We start from the raw sequence: 20,618 nt of genomic DNA on the forward strand, positions 1-20,618 counted from the left end.
TTAAGTGTCCTGAGTACATGAAAGCAGTAGAATTAGCAAACATGCATGTCAATAATGGATAATAGCTCCTCTGATTTTACCTCTGGAACTTTGCGAGGACATAGAGATTTAAAAATTTTGCAAATAAATGGTCAGCACTGTCGGGCAGTTGCTAATGAAATAAGGGTGATTGCCTTAGTGCATTGTATATACATTGTATCCAGGAGCCATTTTATTCCTCAAAAGTGGGAGGGGCAGCCCATAAGATTATGGGGTTTTCTTCTTCTACTAGAACAGTAGCAGCTGTGGATGTTCCTCCAAAATCCGCTATTGTGATTTTTAATGAAGACCTTGTTGTAACGTCAATCACGCGTTTGTGCTCGGTGTGTATGACCACCATTCTTGTGTCTTCCCAAGTTTATTCTTTATACCTGGTGTCATCTGAAGATATTCAGATAGAGCTTCATAATTTGGAAAATATTTGTTTAAGATATGCATCCCATAATCTCATTGTGACTGCTGATTTTAACGCAAAATCACATTTTTGGCACAGTGGATATACTGATGTGAGAAGGGAACCAATTGAAGACCTCTTATTATCTCGTAATCTAGTTGTTCAAAACCTTCCAAATAAGCCGTTCACCTTTTTAACTATAAATGGAATCTAATATTGACGTTACTGTGACATCTCTTCGTATGTGCGATTCTATTTTGAATTGGGAAGTCAGTTCTGGCTTAGTAAATAGTGATCACCGTGCAATTTCATTTGGTCTATGTTTCGAAGGAGTGAAAAGGGGCTTTGCTATGAGTGATTTGTCTAGATTTTGTATGGACCGTGTAAACTGGAACAATTTTAAAAAATATTTGACTACAGTTTTCAATAGTGATAATAGTGAGATACTTGAAGAGAGTTTAAATGCTATGACAGCTTATGAATATGTAAACTATGTACAGTGTCATATTTTCCAGGCTTGTGTGCACTCCACCAGGAGAAAAAGGACTAAAAAATTGTCTGTCCCGTGGTGGACTCCTGCTTTGTCTGCTCTGAGATCTCAGGTATGCCATGATAGGAAAGTATACCAAAGAAATAAACTAGTGTTGATGTGGAATCATTTAAAAATGCTTATAAAGAAAGAAGAAAGGCTTTTCATAAGGCTATTGCTGAGAGCAAGAGAACTTGTTGGCAAAATTTGGTTAATGAGGTTGGTAACACAAATCCCTGGGGTCTCGTGTATAAAATTTCTCGTAATAAATTGCTTTGTGGAGAAATATACAACACTGTACTGAACAATAATGATAAGACATCGGATTGGTTTTCTACTGTGGAAATGATTGTTAGAAGACTATTTCCTTAGGATCTTCCTCAAGATGATTCACCTGAACAAGCGGAGATACGCCGGATGAACTCTGAGTTTACAGGAGTAGGTGACTCTGATGCTGAACTGTTCAGTTTGGTAGAGTTGGGTGCAGCTGTAGCTAAATTGAATATTAAGAAATATCCGGGTTTGGACTTGATTGAAAATCAAGTAATTATTATTATTATTATTAGTCATACAGTGCAAGGAATCCTGAGGCTTATGCTGCACCAGCCAAAAAAATTTGAGTACCCTGCGAGAGAGAATCACCAAAAAAGAGAAGAATGATGATATCCAGCTCAGGACCCTGGGTGTGCCAAAATCCATTCTCAAAATGTGAGCCCCTGGGGTAGTCATTAAGTTTTATGATTATTTTCCTCAAATTATTTTAAATTTATTTAATAAATGTTTCATTGAGGCCACTTTTCCAAGACCGTGGAAGTTGTCACTGCTAAAGATATTGCATCAGCCTGGTAAACCTAGGACTGATCCGAGAGTATACAGACCAATTTCTCTCTTGGCGAACATGGGTAAAGTTTATGAAAGGTTACTTGCTCCCAGGATTTTTGCGATGTTAGAAGATAAGCATCTGTGTTCTGCTGATCAGCATTGATTTAAGATGGGGCACTCTATAGAGGATGCCATAACATCTCTTTTAAACTACATCACCAACCTCACCCAACTGGTTCTCCCCAGGTCTACAAGCAACGTACTTCTTAACTGGACACGGAGCGATTAATGCCAAACTCTCTCTACTTGGGATTCACGTTGATCCAACTTGCACTTGCCGGGGGCTGGAGAGCTGGCAGCACCTAATGTATGACTGCAGGCTCTATGAAGACCTATGTGGTGTTTTACTCACCAGAATGCACTACTTACCACAGGGACAAGAACATCACCTCCTAGACACGAAGGAGGAGTATCAAGCCTTCTCGGATTACGCACAGGCACTGTTCGCGAGGAGGAGGAGGAGAAACCAAATGGCCGCAGCCCACAACCCACTACCATTATAACCAAAGAACAACTGTTCTTCAGCTCGCTAGGACTGGAACACCAGAAATGACCCACCCCCAAGAATTAGAAAACTCAGGAAACAAACTATACCAAAATAGACTAGCATGGACGGGACCCATGTCCCATGAAAGACAAATGGAGATGACTACCAAACTTAGACACCCCACCAGCTGGGTCTATGTAAACAAGACACACTCCTGAGAACTGGAATGCTTCGGAAATAAACCACACTAAGGTAAAGGACTTACATGGACGGCACCCAGGTCCCAAGGATGACAACTCGGACATGACACCAGATTGGACACCACCAACAAGGTCATTGTATAGTTTTCCTGTAGACGCTTGTTGGCGATCGCACCGGGCTCCCTTGCCTGGTGCCTTTCCACCCCTCCCTGCGCTGGTGGTGGGATGCCCCCCCCGGCGCCCCCTACTTTCTCCTGGTGAGGCATGGGCCTGCCTCACTTACTTCTGGGGTTGCCTACTCTATCATCCCCATATTTCTGCCTTGACCCCTCCAGCCTTCAGTCTCCCACCCACTCTATCTTTATGCTAGCGAATGTCCCACACACAAAAACTTAATCATGTCAAAATTCCCGTTCGCCCGTTCTTTCGGCCTTTATTATGCAAGCATTATCCCCTCACCTAACGATCATCAAACCGACGATGATGGATATATGTATCTGTCTGTACGTACGTGCATATAAAAGAACGCGCGTGTTTTTTTTTTTTTTAGGTCCTAGCCACTGAAATCTCAGTAAATTAGTTGGCAGGACCTGCCAGAGTGAAACTAAAACTACTGGGTTCCTGGTATGCCTCCACGGGGCGAAGGTGAGGCAACGTTGGGCCTCAGCAGGGGTCCAGCGGCTAAACGACCAGATGAACAATGGTACACGACATCACACGGAGATGGGGGAACCCCTGGTGCCGTCTGACACTAAATGCACCTTACACCTTAAACTACATCAAGGATTCTTCTGATAAATATGTTCTTATGGGTCTTTATAGACTTTGAAGGAGCATTTGATTCAGTATGGTGGGAAAGTGCCCTTCGATCTCTTGTGCTTGCACAGTGTAATAGTTACATATTAACACTGTAAGGTCATACATTCAGGACAGATTTATTACTGTGCGTGCACGTCATCTGTCATATAGCGCCGGTGTCTCGAGAGGTTGTCCCCAAGGTTCGGTTTTGGGACCCCTCTTTTGGAATGCAATTTTAGATCAGTGGCTTGTTAAGGAAGGTATAGAGTTAGTTAAGATAGCCTATGCTGATGACCTTGTAATTGGAGTTTCTGGGCACTCCAGACTTATATTGGAAAAAAAAAATACAGCCAGTTTTAGATGATTTAATGCAGTGGGCCAAACTGAACAAATTGACGATCTCTGCAAGTAAGACCTGTTTTATGGTTTTTAAGAAACAATTTGATTACAGCAGACCTCCAAGTAGGAGCGGATTAAGGTCGATTGAGGCCCCGGGCGCAGAAGAAAATATTGGGCCCCTTAAAAAAAAGACAGGGAAAATAAAAATACATGTTAACCATTTTTTTAAATAAATAAAAAATATTATGTACTATTAATGTTTTATTTCCAATAAAATTTGAATATAATATATGTATAATACAATTAACAATAGCATAATAACAATCACAGAATTTTGAACTAATATGTTCAACTAATTTGTTGAGGTTTTGCGTGGGCCCTTCAGAAGTCTGGGCCCAGGGCGCGCGCCCGTCGTTAAATCCGCCTCTGCCTCCAAGAGTTCTTTTAAGTGGAGTTCAGATTCCTTATGTGGCTAAACTAAGTATTTGGGATTAATCATAGATGACAAACTTTCCTTTTTGCCACATGTTTCACACCTGAATGTAAAAGTAAGACACTTTACAGCCTCCGTTGCTAGGATTTCTCGTAAGGAGGGGATTGAATAAGAGAATAAGAGGGTGTTGTCATTGTATCATAAGACAATTTTTCTCCAGATAGTGGCATATGCAGCTGTTGCTTGGTTTTCTGTGGTAACTAAAACTAGGATTCGATCGAAACTTTTATCGCTTCAGCGATCTATGTTATTAACTTTACTTAAAGTACTTAGAACAGTGTCTACAAACGCCTTACAGGTAATTGCTGGTACCATGCCATTCGATTTATTTATTGTCTACAGAGGTTTTTTGTAAAAATTGAAAAATGGTATGTTGTTAACGTTTTTGGATATCACAATCGATTTGGAAAATAATATTAAAGAAGAAAAACAACGAATATGGAATAAATTAATGGATTTATGGTAGACCAGATGGGAAAGTGGTGATGTCGGAGCTGTGATGAGGAAATATATTCCCCAGGTGAACTATGCATTGTCAAAAGCCGTGGCATCTTGGTTTGCGACTTAAATGTATACTTCTTTTTCGTTAACGAGACATGGCTTACTTAGGGCCAAATTATATGAGAGAGGATTGGAGACAGATCCTTTCTGTACATGTGGCGAACAGGAGACTTGGATGCATGTAAATTTTTTTGTGTTGGGAGTATGAAGACCAAAGGCAAACTTTGATGGCACATATTCCTGACTCATCGTTTGATACAGTACATTCACTTATTGCAAATCGTAACTGTTTTAATTCATTTCAGGGTTTTCAGCTACTGTTTTTGCAAGAAGAACTGTTCTTAGAGCCTTTCTTTGAGAGACAAACCTGGTGACTGGATTGTCTTCATGGAGTTCCTTGTTGGACCCGATTCCTTGTGTCAGTTCGTGATTTTAGAGAACGTTGCGTTCAATTATTTGTTTCTACCTCTGGCTAGCAGCTGGAGTGCTGAACCTGATTCATTGTGTTGGGTCTGGTGCTCTGGTTAGTTGTCTTTTGTGCTGCGATCATGAATACTCCCTTCTGGATTCTGGGGTGCTGGACCTGATTCACTGTGTCGGGTCTGGTGCTCTAATGGTTCTATTATCCATGGTGTATAGTTGGACATTTGCTCGACAGTACCTTTATTGGGTTTGGAGGTTCCAATACATGTAGAATAGCAAATGAGGAAATATTCAGTCGAACTGTGATTTTTGAAGTTTATAGTTATGCCATCCAGAATATTGAATATGTGTTGTTTAATTTATTTTTTTTTCCTGCTGGCTCCCTGGTATAGGCAACCCGGGGAGCAGGATTTCTGGCACTCATTCGTATTGCACTACCTCCACTGGGTGCGGGATTTCATGCGCGAATTGCGCTACAGTAAAATCAGACCCAGGTAATTCAACGTACTTTTCCAGGCCTGCTTTGTAAAGACTACAAAAGTCACTACATATTCACAAGTTCTCAAGGTAGAGTTCGGCTTATGCCTGGGACTACCCTGATTAAAGACCACACTTACACACACATACACGAGTGTTTAATGATACGTACAGAGCATGTAATTATATGTAAATATATCTTGTATATAAATCATGTATATACTTTGATGTACATAATCTTGAGACTGTATATTGTATGTAATTAATAAATGAATGAAAAAATGGTGATATCTGGCTTGTGTTACCCATTTATGGACAAATTCAATGGTAAAGTTCGGCGAAACACAAGCAGTTGCTCTTGACATCTCAAAGGTTTTCGATCGTGTTTGGCATAGAGATCTTCTAAACAAGCTTCCATCTTATAGGGTGCCAACTGTTTTTTGTAATTGGTTACCCAGTTTTCTCTCTGATCGCTCACTGAGGGTAGATGGCTCTCTGTTTTCTAACTTCTCCACTAATGCTGGTGTCCCCCAAGGCTCAGTTCTTTCCCCCACTCTTTTCCTCTTATATATTAATGATCTTCCATTGACTGGAAATCCTATCGCTAGTTTTGCCGATGATAGCACATTGCATTCCACTTTCCATTTTGAGAAACCTTGCCCTGCTCAATCAGCTTCAACTTCTCAAATACCCGCTACCAATTCCTTAAATGCCGATCTTCAGGTAATTCTCCAGTGGGGCAAATACGACTTAGTTGATTTCAATCCTTCTAAAACTCCGTCTTGTCTTATATCTCGCAAAAAGGATTCTTCTGCCCTTATGCTTATTTTTGGTGCACTCCAATTTCTAGGCAAAATGATATATCTCTTTTCGGGATTACCCCGAATTTTAATCTCTCTTGGCACAAGCACATTACAAGTATTGCTTCCTCTGAATCTAAAAAATTTGGTTTTCTCTTTCGCTCTAGGCGTTACTTTTCTTCTAAACAGCCGTTCACTCTGTACAAATCGCAAATCCGCCCCATCATGGAATATTGTTCCCACATCTGGGGCGATGCCCCCAAAACCTCTCTCAGGCTTCTAGATTCCATTCAGAAGAGGGCAGTTAGGTTAATTAATGACTCCTCTCTAACAGAGTCTCCCCACTCGCTGTCTCATAGGCATACTGTTTCTGCTGCATGCCTTTTCTTTTGAATTGGCTTCTATAATTCCTGCTCTCTTTTTCAAAACAGTCCGAACACGTGCTGCCACCAGCCAACATCCATTTGCTGTCCATCTTGAAACTCACAGAACCAACTTTTCATCTTCCTCGTTCATTCATTCAACTGCCGTTTTCTGGAATAACCTTCGTTCCTGCGTGTTTACTGAAAATTACAGTCTACAGAAGTTCAAGTATAATGTCAACAAATATATTCTTTCGTCCTCTCAACCTCCAACCCAAGCACGGTACTAAGTACTATAGGTTCTAATACCTCTTATGTTTTGGATTTTCATAAAAAAAAAAAAACAAAAAATCATTTTATTAATGCGAGTTCTTCATTCTTTTATCATATTCAAAAGAGAATGTTCATCAAAATCAGTTAATAAAATTGCTATAACTTTTTCATTAATATTTTTAAATCATTAAGCTATGCTATCATATTAAGTATTTTTAAATCCTATCGTCTGTTCTACTTATGCACTGAGTGATCACTGAATTATGACCATCCCTATGAAAACTGAATGCGACCTGTTGACCACGTGAGCTATGAGAATGCGGAGTTAGTAGAACTACATAGCATGGATAATGTGTCAGTGGTTCAGTAGGTGGTAAAATTCCAAGCATGATGGGTAAAAGGAAGGAGTTATCGGACTTTGATAAAGGACAGATTGTGGGTGCTCGACAAGCTGGTGCCTTGATTTCCCAAACGGCTGAACTGGTGGAGTGTTCAAGAGCTGCCGTAGTTAAAGTGTACCAGGACTGGCTTCAAAATGGTCAAACAATGACCCGAATGCAAAACTTCAAAGGTCAGCAAAAGGTTGATGTTAGAGGTGAGCGCCGGGTCCGAGGACTCGTACAGTCGAACAGGCGCGACATTCTTGAAGAGTTGACTACTCAATACAACGTGGGCCAACCCGGAACCATATCTGGCATGACCATGCATTGCACGTATAGGTATACCAGCAGACGACCTCTACGGCATCCTCTCCTAACCAGGGTTCATCGGCGTAAAAGACTCGCCCGGTGCAAAAATATGCAAGTTGGACGTTAGAAGACTGGAAGAAGGTGTACTGGTCGGGTGAGTCACGTTATTTACTCCACACCGTGGATGGTCGTGAACCGATTTGGAGTCAACAACATGAGGCTCTTGATCTATCGTGCATTGAATCAAAAGTGCAGGCCGGTGGAGGCGGTTGTAGGGTGTGGGGAATGTTTCATTGGCAGGAACTTGTACCAGTGGTGCATTTGGAACCACGTATCAGGGGTCTCCGCTATCGCCAACTGCTTGCTGACTATGTTCACCCCGCTATGTTACACTTTTTCTCGAATGATGAGGGTATCTTCCAAGATGACAATGCGCCGAGCTATCGGGGACTTACTGTGCAGGAATGGTTTGAGGAACACAGTTCTGACTTCCATCATATTGATTGGCCTCCGAACTCAGCCGATATCAATCCTATAGAGCACTTGTGGGCCACTATGGAAAGGCATAGCAGGTGTCTGGATAAACCAATCACCTCCATACCTGCATTTCTGACCGCATTACACACAGATTGGTTGGCCCTACCTCCCGAACGCTTCCAACATCTTGTTGAATCAATGCTACGTCGGATAGCTGCTGTACTGATTGCAAAAGGACGACCTACGAAGTATTAGGTAGGTGGTTATAATTCAGTGATCACTCATTGTATATTGGCTGAAGGTACACATCCAACAACTGAACATACATTATTTAGTGAATTTTGGGGAATGATATATGCACGAATCAATTTACCTGGTACAGCTTCTTTAAGAACTACGCAAGCACTACCTATTCAAAGGGAAATCAGCTCCTAAATAGCAGTTTAGAGTTCACAATTGCTGATGTCCTCTAAATAACAGTGAATAAGAAAAGCACACGTATGTTTATTATTCACTCTTATTTAGGGAACATCAGCACTTGTGAACTGCAGAAAGGTTCGTATTTCAGTTGTGTCATCGACCGCTATCCAGCCAAATGTCAACAGGTGCTTTTTTCAATCTGAACGTAGTAAGAAAATAATGAACTAAACTCAAATTCGTCAAGTACTCCGCGCCAATGCCCTTTCTAATTGTCTCCGTCCAGGAAGCTCTGGCGACCCTGGCGGAGACAAGCCAGAGAATAATGGGCAGACTGGCTACCTCCTAGTGGTGTGTGCGGGCAACGTGGAGTCCCACTAGGGGCCCTGCGGCCAAATGCCAGGACACACAACAGAACCTAACGCAATATGTCATATACAACACACAACACTTTTCTGGCATTTACAGTAGTACTGTATTCCTTCACAGCGAACATATGGCGCAGATGTGGGAAACGACAGGTGGTGCCTGACCCTAATACTATGCCCTTTCTAAGTTAAATAGGTAAACAAAATGCAATGAATGTCGGCCCATCAAATCGACAGGTCTAAATCGAACCCTGATATGCAAATTAATGTTAAAAACTAAATCGCAATAAACAGAAATAATAGAAAAAAGATTTTGGGCGTCGATAATAAGTACAGAAGACTTTCAATTAACCGAGACACTTCAAGACTCCAAATTGAAAAAAAAAAAAAAAAAAAAAAAAAAAACAAAGTGGAAAAAAATTTTTTTTTTAAAAATCAACCAAAAATAAAAAAATAAATAAACAGATATTTTGCAAGTCGTAAATAAGTGACAAGCGACATTATAAGTCGTCATTGGGAGATTAGTGTACCTATTATCTTGCAATCCCCCTGTCTTCACACCCGCCGCTCAAAAAAAAAAAAAAAAAAAAGAGAGAGACCAAATGTTTAGTTTGTTTTAGTGCGTCGCGTCGATTGTTATGTTCCATTGCAGTGCAAAAATACCAATTTTGTTTCGTTATTTTTGTCAGGGATGTCAGAATTTTTTTTATAGTAAATTTTTATTTTTTTGTTTAGAAATCTCGAAAATGATGGCTAAACGCAAAAGAGTTGCGTTTTCAGACAAAAACTTGAAATTATTCAAAAGTTTGAAAACGGTGCATCCGTTAAATCTCTAATGAACCATTATAATGTTGGTGACCAAACCATACGCAACATCGTAAAAAATAAAGGGAAGCTATTAGATATAAAATCGACATCTTAAAAAAAATATAGGAAAGCTATTAGACTTAAAATGGACATTGCAAACAAAAAAGGGACGCGGTAGATTTTTTCGTTTTTTTATATATCGCCATATTTTTTACATAGGTTGCTGAAAATTTTTCGATACAGTAAGTCCCCGACCTACTCAATTACGTATTTACGTAAATTTTTTTTCGCTGTTTTTTTTTTTTTTTTTTTAATTTAAAACAAAAATAATAAATAAATAAAATAAGCAATCAATAATGACGATTACGACATGCACAAATTGCACAAGTGAGATACGGAGTAACAAGCAAAAAAACAGGAAAAAAGAGAAGATTCTTAAAATTTATTTGTTTTTTTTTATGACTGAAGATTTCGGTGAAGGGGACACATTTCACCATAATAACGTAAAAACCCACACAATTCCAGCTATTGGTATTATCGCAAATGCAATAAGATCGAATTTACTACCCATTTATAATTAGATGCAAGAACACAAAAGCCCAGTAACCCGCAGGTGCAAATTGTCTAAATGCAGTAACCTCCAGAAATGTGCTTTAGTAAAATGTGAGTTCGCGTGAGGTGATAATAGTGTGTCCCCCCCCCTAACCCTTTGAAGTTCTTTTCAGAAAATTTCGTTTTGACCGTTATCATGGTGCCGACTAAGAGAATAAGTGACAGCGCTATTAGTAAATCTACCAACATAAGAAAAGCCATCGATTTGGATCAGAAAATTAAACTAATAAGGATGTATGAAAATAGTCAAACATTAACAAGTATCGCGCGGAATTCAGATTTGTCAATAATAATATAGTTGCAATATGTTATTAGTCATTCCCGAGTTACGTAAAACTCGACGAAGTAAGAAGTCCTGGAACGTATCTCTTACGTATGTTGGGGACTTTTGTATTTTTGGATTAACCGGGAAATCGATTATCCGGGATTTGTTTTTTACCATCTATCCCGGAAAATCGAGAGTCTACTGTACACTGAAATAAATCCTGCAACTACATATAAAATTCAAGGAACGCAACTTTATTAAAATATACTATTTTTAAAGAAAAATAAAACCTGAACATACACAAAGAAATAAAAGCGATAACAGCATTAAAGCGATAAAAAAATAAAATATACACAAGGAAGCTTTCGCAGCAATGTGTTCCATTATCAACTTTAAAGAAAAGTGGTGTGGTTTGACATACCAACATTATATTGCAAGCATCACACGCTTCCCAGGAAAGCGTGTGATTACGTGCTATCAACAGGTCAACCAATGTTGGGGCCTTTGTGAACGGTTTGGGAAAAAAGGAGGGTGGAAAAAAAATTAACCGTTAGACTCTGCAGAAGTAGGGTGACATAACTAGCCTCCATAATAGGGTGTATGCAAGTTCTAAGATGGAGTTTATGTTGGAACCTGGCACACCTACGAGGGGTTTCTGAAAAGTAAGGTAACAATATTTTTCTCTCGATGATGTTAAATAATACGAAGTTGAAAATACACACCAAGAAATAAGTGAACATGCACTACTTCTCCACAAAGTCTCCAGTTTTAGTGATGCACTTGTCCCAACGATAGATCAGGTTATCACTACCAGTACTGAAGAAGCCCGTGCCCACACGCAGTAACCAACATCGCACCGCCTGATGAACTTCCTCATCTGTGGTGAGATGCTTTCCTGAAAGGTGTTTTTTCAGAGGGCCGAACAAATGGAAGTCTGAAGGCTCTGAGTCTGGGATGTAGGGAGGACGTGACAGAGTTTCCCAAAGATTACGGCGCAACCATTCACGAGTGGTGTGTGCAGTGTGTGTGTGTGGAGTTGCGGCCTCATGCAACAAAATCACGCCGCTTGTCAGGATGTTGTTGTTGTTATTTGGTTTTTAGGAGCGTTAGCAACTACGGCCATATTGCTCCGGGAATATGCGGTGGTCATTCCCTGACCTTTCTGCATCCTCCGTATTTGGTGGTGACGGGCTCGAACCCCGGTCTAATCAAGAAGCGTGTGCTACGCACTGCTGCTCCTTCCCACCTGGCTACGGAGGCGCTCCCGCTTGTCAGGAATCCTGGTCGTTTGCGTAGAAATCCTGGCTTTCAGTTTTTCCAACGTTGCACAGTAAAGCTGTGCATTGATTGTTCCTCCCTTTGGCAAGAAATCCACTAAAAGAACACCTTGGAGATCCCAGAACACCGTGGCCTTGACTTTTCGGACACTGGGAACAGTTTTGAATTTTTTGCACACAGGAGATTGTGGATGTTTCCAGGTCATGGAGTCTACTTTACTCTCTGGGGTAAAGTGATGAACCCACGTTTCGTCTGCTGACTATCCGTGCGAAAAAATCCTCTCCTTCGTCGCTGTATCGCAACAGGTTCTCCAGACACATCCCCATGCGTTTTGCTTTGTCCTCCCCTGACAATTGTCGGGGCACCCAGCGGCAGCACACCTTTTGAAAGCCAAGGACATCGTGAAAAATTTCGTGAACAGTCGACTTACTTTCACTATTTGTGCAATTTCATGCAGTTTCACTCGCCTGTTTTCAAGAATGATGCCCTTATGGTGCGAAATGTTGTCTTCTGTCTTGCTCGATGAAGGCCTGCCCGCCCGATGTCCATCTTCAATGTAAACACGGCCCCCTTTAAATTCATTGAACCAAAAACACACCTGCTTCTTTGTCATACACAGAAACCAGTTCATGGTGAGGTATGAGGTATGAGGTATGAGGTATTGAGGGTCTAGCGGCTCCTGGGATTTCTCCCATCTCCGCAAATGTTCTATGTATCGGTGACAGTACCCTGTCAAAGCCAGAGATTTAGAAGTGTGTGGGTCATGAGTAGTGTTATATGTTGTGCCCATTGTTTCTCCGGCTTATTGGCCGCCAGGCCCCTAATGGGACCAGACGTTGCCCATACCTCGCCACGTGGAGGCTAGCCGGGTGTTACCATTGAGTCAATTGTACTCTGGCAGGTCCTGCCACTTACTTTCCTGGGATTTTAGTGGCTAGGACCTAAAATAAAATTGGAACGACCGCGGTTGATTTTAAATCACTTACATTAAAGCACTAATATGGGGTTTGACGCTGAAAGCCTGTTTCTAAAGTGCCTAAAAGGTTGGGCGAAAATTTTTGGTGTATTTTAAATTTGGACGTGTAGGGCTATACGCTGTGCAAGAAAAAGTGCTGGGAGGGGAGAGTGAAGGCTGGGGGGTGAAATAGGAAGAAGAGGGTCGATAGGGTAGGTGACCCCCAATTTTTCAGTGAGGCATGCCCATGCCCCACCAGAGGGAAGAAATGGTGTGGCAGGGAAGAGAGGCGACAGCAAGCCGTCACCTCCCTCCCCTGCCGGGAGTGGGAGTAAAAGAATTGCACTGCACAAGAGAGTGCAGAGCATAGAGCCAATATGTCTCCGTTGAGGCAGCAACTTGGAGTTTCTCTATCTTCGTTGGTCTTCTCTGTCATTGATAGCCATATTTTTCCTCAGCTAGGAACACTGGTCAGGTCCATTGTTGGTCTGTTAGCTATGGCTGTGGTTCTCTTCATCATGGATAGATCCGCAGCTCCATGGGGTTATTCTTGCGATCGCTGGTTTTAGATGATTAGTAGTAAGCAGGTTCCTGGGCGAGGTTCTCCTTGAGTCATCTCCACGCGTGTTCTGTGTCTCCTTTTTTTTTTTTTTTTTTTTTTTATCTTCTTCTGTAGATGGCTATCAGTGTTTTACGCCTACCAAATAGTTTTTGGGCATATTCCTTTAGCTCCCTGTATTCCTCAAGTGAGTCCAATAGATGTGATTCCAAGTTCTTGGGGAGGTAGTGTATTGCAGTGATCAGTCTGCACCTGAGGTCCTCATAATGGGTGCAATCATACATAATGTGCTCCCAGCACTCAAGCTCCCCACAGGCACATCTCGGATCCACCTCAATCCCCAGGGCTGCCAGCTTGGCTTTAAAGGCCCCGTGACCAGTCAATAAATAGGTGGTATATAAGCCAGGTTGAAACCAAGTTGGGGGACTGGGGTACATCCTGTCGATGTTCGGAATGAATTTCCTGGTGATATTTCCCTTATTTGAGTTGGCCCAACGCTCCTGCCAAACTTGCATCAGGTGTTTTTGCAGCCTTGTCTTTTCATTTTTTTGTGGTGCATTAACGTCCACAGTATAGCCATGGTATGTACAAGGTATTCCTTTCTCTATGTGGTAGTTCATTCCCCTACGCATGATCTCTAAGTCAAGGGGAAGAGCTCCGGCCAAGACCTGCAGCGCGTGGGTACTGGTTGTCCTACAAGCACGTGTAACTGTCAGTAGGATTGTTCTTTGCGTTGCATCAAGGATGCGTCGGTTTACTACAGTTCCTGTTTTGGAAAACCATATTGCTGAGGCGTAAGTGATGATCGGTAGGAAGGTTGTTTTATAAAACAATGACAGGGTGCGTTGGTTTAACCCCCAGTCCCGCCTGACGATCCTAGCCACCAATCCAGAGTATCTTTTGATTTTGGCTCTGATATAAGTTAGATGGTGTTTAAAGGTAAGATTACCATCCAGTATAACTCCTAAATATTTTAACTGGGTCACTAATTTTATTGTGGTAGGTCCCACCTTTATTTGTGGCGGTCTACGTATATCAAGCTTGCCTTTTAGCAGGACGGAGGACGTCTTTGTTGTTGATATCGTCAGGCAGTGGGTTCTGGTCCAGTTTTGCAATATCAGCATTGCCTGATTGGCCTTTTCCTCTAGCTGGGCCCGGCTATCTGCAGCAATGGTGAGGACCAAATCATCAGCAAAGGCCTGGGAGCGCACATCACCGAGGTGCAAAGCCAAGAACCCATCCAAAACCATATTCCACAGGAGCGGTCCCAGAACAGAACCCTGGGGACAGCCCCTGTGGACATCACGATTCACTCTACCATAAGGTGCTTCCACGATGATGCGTCTCTCGGAGAGATATGACCTAATTATGGAGTATAAGTTGATCGGAACTTGTGCCAGCCTTAGTCTTGCCAGTACGCTCGGCCACCAAATGGTGTCGAACGCCCCAGCGAAGTCAACGGAGATGGCTAGAAGATATTTATTATTGCAGTTTGCTGCTAATTCCGATAGGCTACGCAAGGCTTCCACAGTAGACGAACCCTTCTTGAATCCGTATTGCGATGTCTCTGTGAGTTTCGCTGCCTGGTAATGCTGATGTATCCTTGTGCAGAGTAGTCTTTCAAGCAGTTTGCTTGCAACCGGCAGTAGGGCTATTGGCCGATAAGAGTTTGGCAGGTGGGGTGGTTTGTTCGAATTTTTGGCGATTAATTTTACCTTTGCTGTCTTCCAATTTTTGGGGAAGATGCCCTTAGCCAAGCAGCTGTTATATAGGTGTAAGAGGAGGTCTGGAACAATCTCCACGGTCTTCTTAATAATTTCGGGTTCTAAGTAGTCCAGGCCTGGACATTTATTATTTCTTATCAGGGTTGCCATTTGTTGTAGTTCATCCCGTGTGAAGGGTGGCTCCTGAGTGTCTGTTGAATAAACTTCATTATCTTGACAGATGATAAGTTGCTCTGGCAGTGTTGGCTCTATTGGTTTCGGGAAGATGGCATCCAATATATTGCTTATAGATTGTTGCCACGTGGTGGTATAATTACCTTGTGGTGTCTGGGTGGTTGAAATGACTTCCCCCCTGGGAAGTTTATTCGTCACTATCTTGTATACCACACCCCAGGGTTCAGTGTTCCCTGTTGTGCTAACAAAGGTCTCCCAGGCCTTGCGTTTGCTCTTGACGATCGCATTTGTGTAGCTGTTTCTGGCTTCTCTATATCTTTCCCTTAAAGCTTCAACCTCATGGGCCGGCCATGTGCGCCTTGCCCGTTGGAATTGTTTTCTTCTTTTAATTGTTTCTCGTCTGAGCTGTTGAATTTCCAGGGTCCACCACGGGACAGCCCCCCGGATCAGGCTTCTTCTTTTTATTGCTGCATTGCTGGCTTCTGTTATTATCTTGGTTACTTTAGTTTGGGTTTTATTGGGTTCCTCGAGCTGATTTGTCTCAGTTAGATGTTGGGCCGTTGCTGGTATTAGGATTTCCTTAAAACGTTCCCAATTTGCTTTGCGAATGGCATAGCGGCTTTGTATTTGCTTGGATATTGGGGCTCTGTCAAGTGACCTTGCTGTCTGATAGGTAATCACTCTGTGATCGGACGTTGTCCACGAATCCCGAACAAGCCAATCCTTTATATAGCCTGCGACGTTCCTAGTGGACAGCGTGACGTCGATCGTGGCCTCCCACAGTGTGTTACAGAACGTGGGCAGTTGGTGCGGCCGATTTAGTACCATGATCGGGGAGTTAGAAAGATATTCGTCTAGTATTTGCCCGTTCCGAGTTCCGCTTCTGTCCGGAGTCAGGCTGTGCCAGGTGGGGGATCGGCAATTGACATCTCCCCCTATGATTATTTTCTCGTCTGGGAGCAAGTCTACCAAAACTTGAAGGTATTGTGTAGCTGGGGTAATGTCCTCCCCCGGTCTACAGTACAGTGCCACTATGTAGAACTGGCCTAGCGGCGTCAATACGTGGGCACAAGCTGCCCATGACGAGCATAGTTGTTTAACTTTCGTGACTGTGTAGTCTGGGTTGCGTACCACTACCGCCGCCCAAGGGGTATCTTCCTCTTCGTGTACTATCTTATATGTGATTGGGTATCCACACACCCCGTTTAGAATGGGTGTACGGCTCCTGGAGTATGAGAATGTCTGCATTGATTTCGTCAGCTTTTATCCTTAGCTGTTCTGCCACTGCTCTGGCTCTTTGCGCATTTTGTTGGATGATCTCTATTTTGGATGTATTATATTTCTTATTGTTTGTCTCCATAGTCGATTCTCTTTTGGTATTGACCCTTTGCTTTGATATAGACCGGGCAGTTTGGATCTCTGATCGAATGTGTGTATTCCATTTTGGCTGCTTTACAATTGGCACAGGTTGGATCCTGTTCCCTGTTGGGGCAAGTTTTGTATTCATGGCCCTTGCCAGAGCAATGGCCGCAAGTAGGCGTTGTCTGAGTACAGGTGTGGGTTGTGTGTCCGAACTTGCAGCACCGAAAGCATTTCGGCACCGCTGCATGCTCCCGGAACCGGTGGGATCCCCATTCTATATATATTCTGTTGCATTTTTTCAGCTGTTGCCATGCAGATGGGTCTAGTTCAACTACCCAGTTCCTATTGGTTCCCGATCTGGTACCGGTTGAATACCTTGGTGTTACCATGCATTTTTTTTGTGCGTCCTGGGCTAAATTCCTTAGATTTCTGGTGACAATTTCAGTTGCTAGTTGTTCAGGCGTTACGTCTTGGTCTACATTAAATATTATAATTGAAGGCCCACGCTTTTTTGGCGGCTCGCTGTTAGCCCTAACTTGACAAGTTTTGGGTTTTCCATTATTGCCTGTATATCTTCCTTATTTTCTGTTTCTATTATTATTCCTGTGCTTCTTGTTTTTCTTATTGTTTTAATTCTAGTAGTCCTCAAGTCATCTTTCATCTCTTTCATAAATTTAACCTTCAGTTCTTCGCTGGATTGGACATTTTCAGTGTTTTCCAGGGTTGTCGGTCTGAGAACCACCAAGTTTGGTGTTTTCAGGAGTGGTTGCCTTTTTTCTTGTTGCCCTTCTTCGTTTGGTTGTAACTGATTTGAGCCATTCCTCAGCGCCTGGACATATGTGGGGGCACGCTGTTGCATTTGATTTGCCCCACATTGTTCGTAGATTTGTATCTTCACGTTTGCCTTTTCATTTTCTAGGAAGGTCTCTATCAGCATGGCTTCCATCTTACTGAAAATGTTTACAATCTGCGATCTAATGATCTAATACCTGTTGTAATTCTGTTTGATGGTTCTTTGAAAACATTCTCTAATGCCGTCTTCAAGGCTAGAGATTTTTCATACACTGTGCCTTCAGGCAATGTAGGATCCAAGGGAACTTCTGTTGACTTCTCTTCTCCAGTGTCCTTTGTAGATGGCATACTCTCTGGTTGGTCCCTTGCTACAGTTTGGGAACATGTTCCCCCACTCAGACTAGAGTCAATCTCAGATCGTTCTGATGGACGAAAAATAACTATGTTATTAGTGTCAGACTGGAATTCAGGAGCCCCGCGAACAGAACCGCGAGCACTCTCACGATTTCCAACTGACTTCGATAAAATTTTTAAAAGAAGACAGGAGCTAAGAAATCTATTGCAGGATACCAATTAAGGGAAGTGCTGCACATTTGACGACAGAACACTTCGTGTAATGTCATCTTTATAGGATGTTTCTTGTCTACAGCAAGATGATCTTCTGCTCCTGGACACCCAATTCAGGCTTGCATTTGTGGATGGACTCTAAAGTGGAGATAATGTTAATGTTAATGTTTCTAAGTGTTAAGTTAATGTAAGTGTATGTATTTGCTATTTGCATGTAAATAATCGTATAATGTTGCTTTTTTTTTCAACAAGCGTACATTGTTCTTAGTTGGAAAATTTTTATTTTTATTTTTTATTTTATTTTTATTTTTATTTTTTTTTTATTATTTTTTTTTTTTTCGCTGGCCTCCAAGTTTGGGCAGCCTTGGGGGCGGGATTGCTGGCACCTACCAGTATAGCACTACTTCCGGTAGGTGCAGGATTTGTGCATTACAGCACACATAGAGAATGGTGGATCCAGGTGTTAGTTAATCCCTGGTGGCGAAATGGCCTGACATAATGCTCTTTTTTTCAGGCCTGTCTTGCAGACGTTCTGAGCTTTCTCAGGAGTAAAAGGTGGAGATGGGCTTGTGTCTAGGAGCCACCCTTCATATCAGGACACACACAATCAATGTACAGAAAGACTACAGTATATATAAGAGCATGTATATAAATCTGTATATAAATATTGTATATAAATTGATTAATATTGTATGTAAATTGATTAAGATAACTTGAGATTGTATATACAGTTGTGTGTTAATAAATAAAAATAAAAAAAAAAAAAGGTCCTGCCACCTAATTTCCTGAGATTTCAGTGGCTAGGACCTTAAAAAAAAAAAAAAAAATGTTTTTACACATATGTATAGATGTATGTGTGATATCTCTCGATTGCGTAGGGTGATGTCGCTTGAATAAGGATAGATCGAAATACGGGCGTCAGTTAATTTGGATTCATGGAATTTATGTGTGTGGGGGAATTCGCTTGTGTAAAGATAGAGAGGGGGGGAGAATGAAGCCTGGGGGGTTAAAGGAGGAAGGATAAGGCCAATAGAGTAGGCCTCAATTTCGTGTCAGCAGGGCATGCCCATGCCCTGCCAGAAGGAAGAATGCGGGTGGCGTGGAGGGGATGAAACAGTATGACCGTCTCCTCCCCCCTGCCGGGGTGGGATAGAAAGGCCCGGACAAGGGAGCCGGCACAAGTCGCGCCAATATGGCGTGTGTGAATGTCACTTGGTGAAGACCCTTTTGCTTGCAAAACGCGAATAGCTTCACGAACACCTGTTTTGGACCACACTCGCACGGTAGCCGCCATTTTGCAACTGGAATCTGCTGTGAGGCGATAGTACCGCAACACTGCAATGGCGGTCTTTTTGAACATTATTAATGGATCTATCTGTCCACCGCGTTTCAATTCATTCCCTTTAACCATTATTAAGAAAAAAAAAAAAAAAAGTGTTACTTTACTTTTCGGAAACACCTGGTATATGGAGCACCTCTAACTGACGGCTAATTTTAAGGTTTTCTTTCTTATTGCTTTTTTTCTCTCTTTTTATCCCCTGCCTTTACGATCTACATTAGTCTGCTGATAACATGTGTAACATGCCTTCCAGCTCTCTGCACTATACAAGGGGTAATCATTTAAATTTGCGGACTGGTGCAAGATTTTATGTTTACCGCACGAACTTTCCATAACTGCCGCTGGACGCACTCTCCCTGCTTGCTACTCAGCAGCCTCTGTGTGCGCATGCCAGTAGTTGTCGAGCTAGTGTTGCGTGAAGTAAGTTTTTTAGCATGCCACTGACGATCGTTTTGAAGCAAGTATCATGTCGGACGTACAGATTGTACAGCGACAGATACAGTATATGATTTGTTATTGTGTCCGACGGGGATTAAATTCATCGGAAACAATTAAAGAGATGAATGTCGGTAGGACGGTCACATTCTGGTGTGAAGTGGTTTCCCCATCAAGACAATGCCAAGCCCCAAACGGGTAATATTTTGCAGGTAGTGATCACTACCATAGATGCTGAGGTTCTACCACATCCCCCTTATTTATCGGACTTACCCGTGCGATTTCTTCCTGTTTCCATGTCTGAAAAAAACTCTGAAAGGCAAGCGTTTTGCGTCTGACAACTTCGCAGTCTTTCGAAAAATGGCTTGCAAGAAACATTTAATGTGTGGATACGACGGTGGCGTAAGGTTTAAGGGAGAGTACGTATTTCGAGAAGGAGAAATCCGCAGAAGATTCGGATGATGACAATTAAGATAAGATCTTGTCCGAGTCCGCGAATTAAATGATCATCCCCCCCTTCCGTAAATTCTACTACTCTTCTTTAAAGTTGATAAAGGGACACATCCTCAGAAAGCTTATTTGTGTATATTTTCTTTCTATCGCTTTTATTTTTAGCTTTTATTCTTTAAAAATTCTACATTTTAATAATGTTTTGTCGTCAGTTTCAAGATTTATTTCAGTATAAATAAATCAGATAGAATTAAATAATTAACGCAAACCAATGAATATTCCAACTAAATAGGAAAAAATGCATAATCCTATCTGTATCATTAATTTGCCTTATGTTTCGTGGTAACTACT

The sequence above is a fragment of the Mastigoproctus giganteus genome, chromosome 4 (assembly GCF_048544385.1).
Source record: "Mastigoproctus giganteus isolate SK-2022 chromosome 4, ASM4854438v1, whole genome shotgun sequence".
Classification (NCBI taxonomy): Eukaryota; Metazoa; Arthropoda; class Arachnida; order Uropygi; family Thelyphonidae; genus Mastigoproctus; species Mastigoproctus giganteus.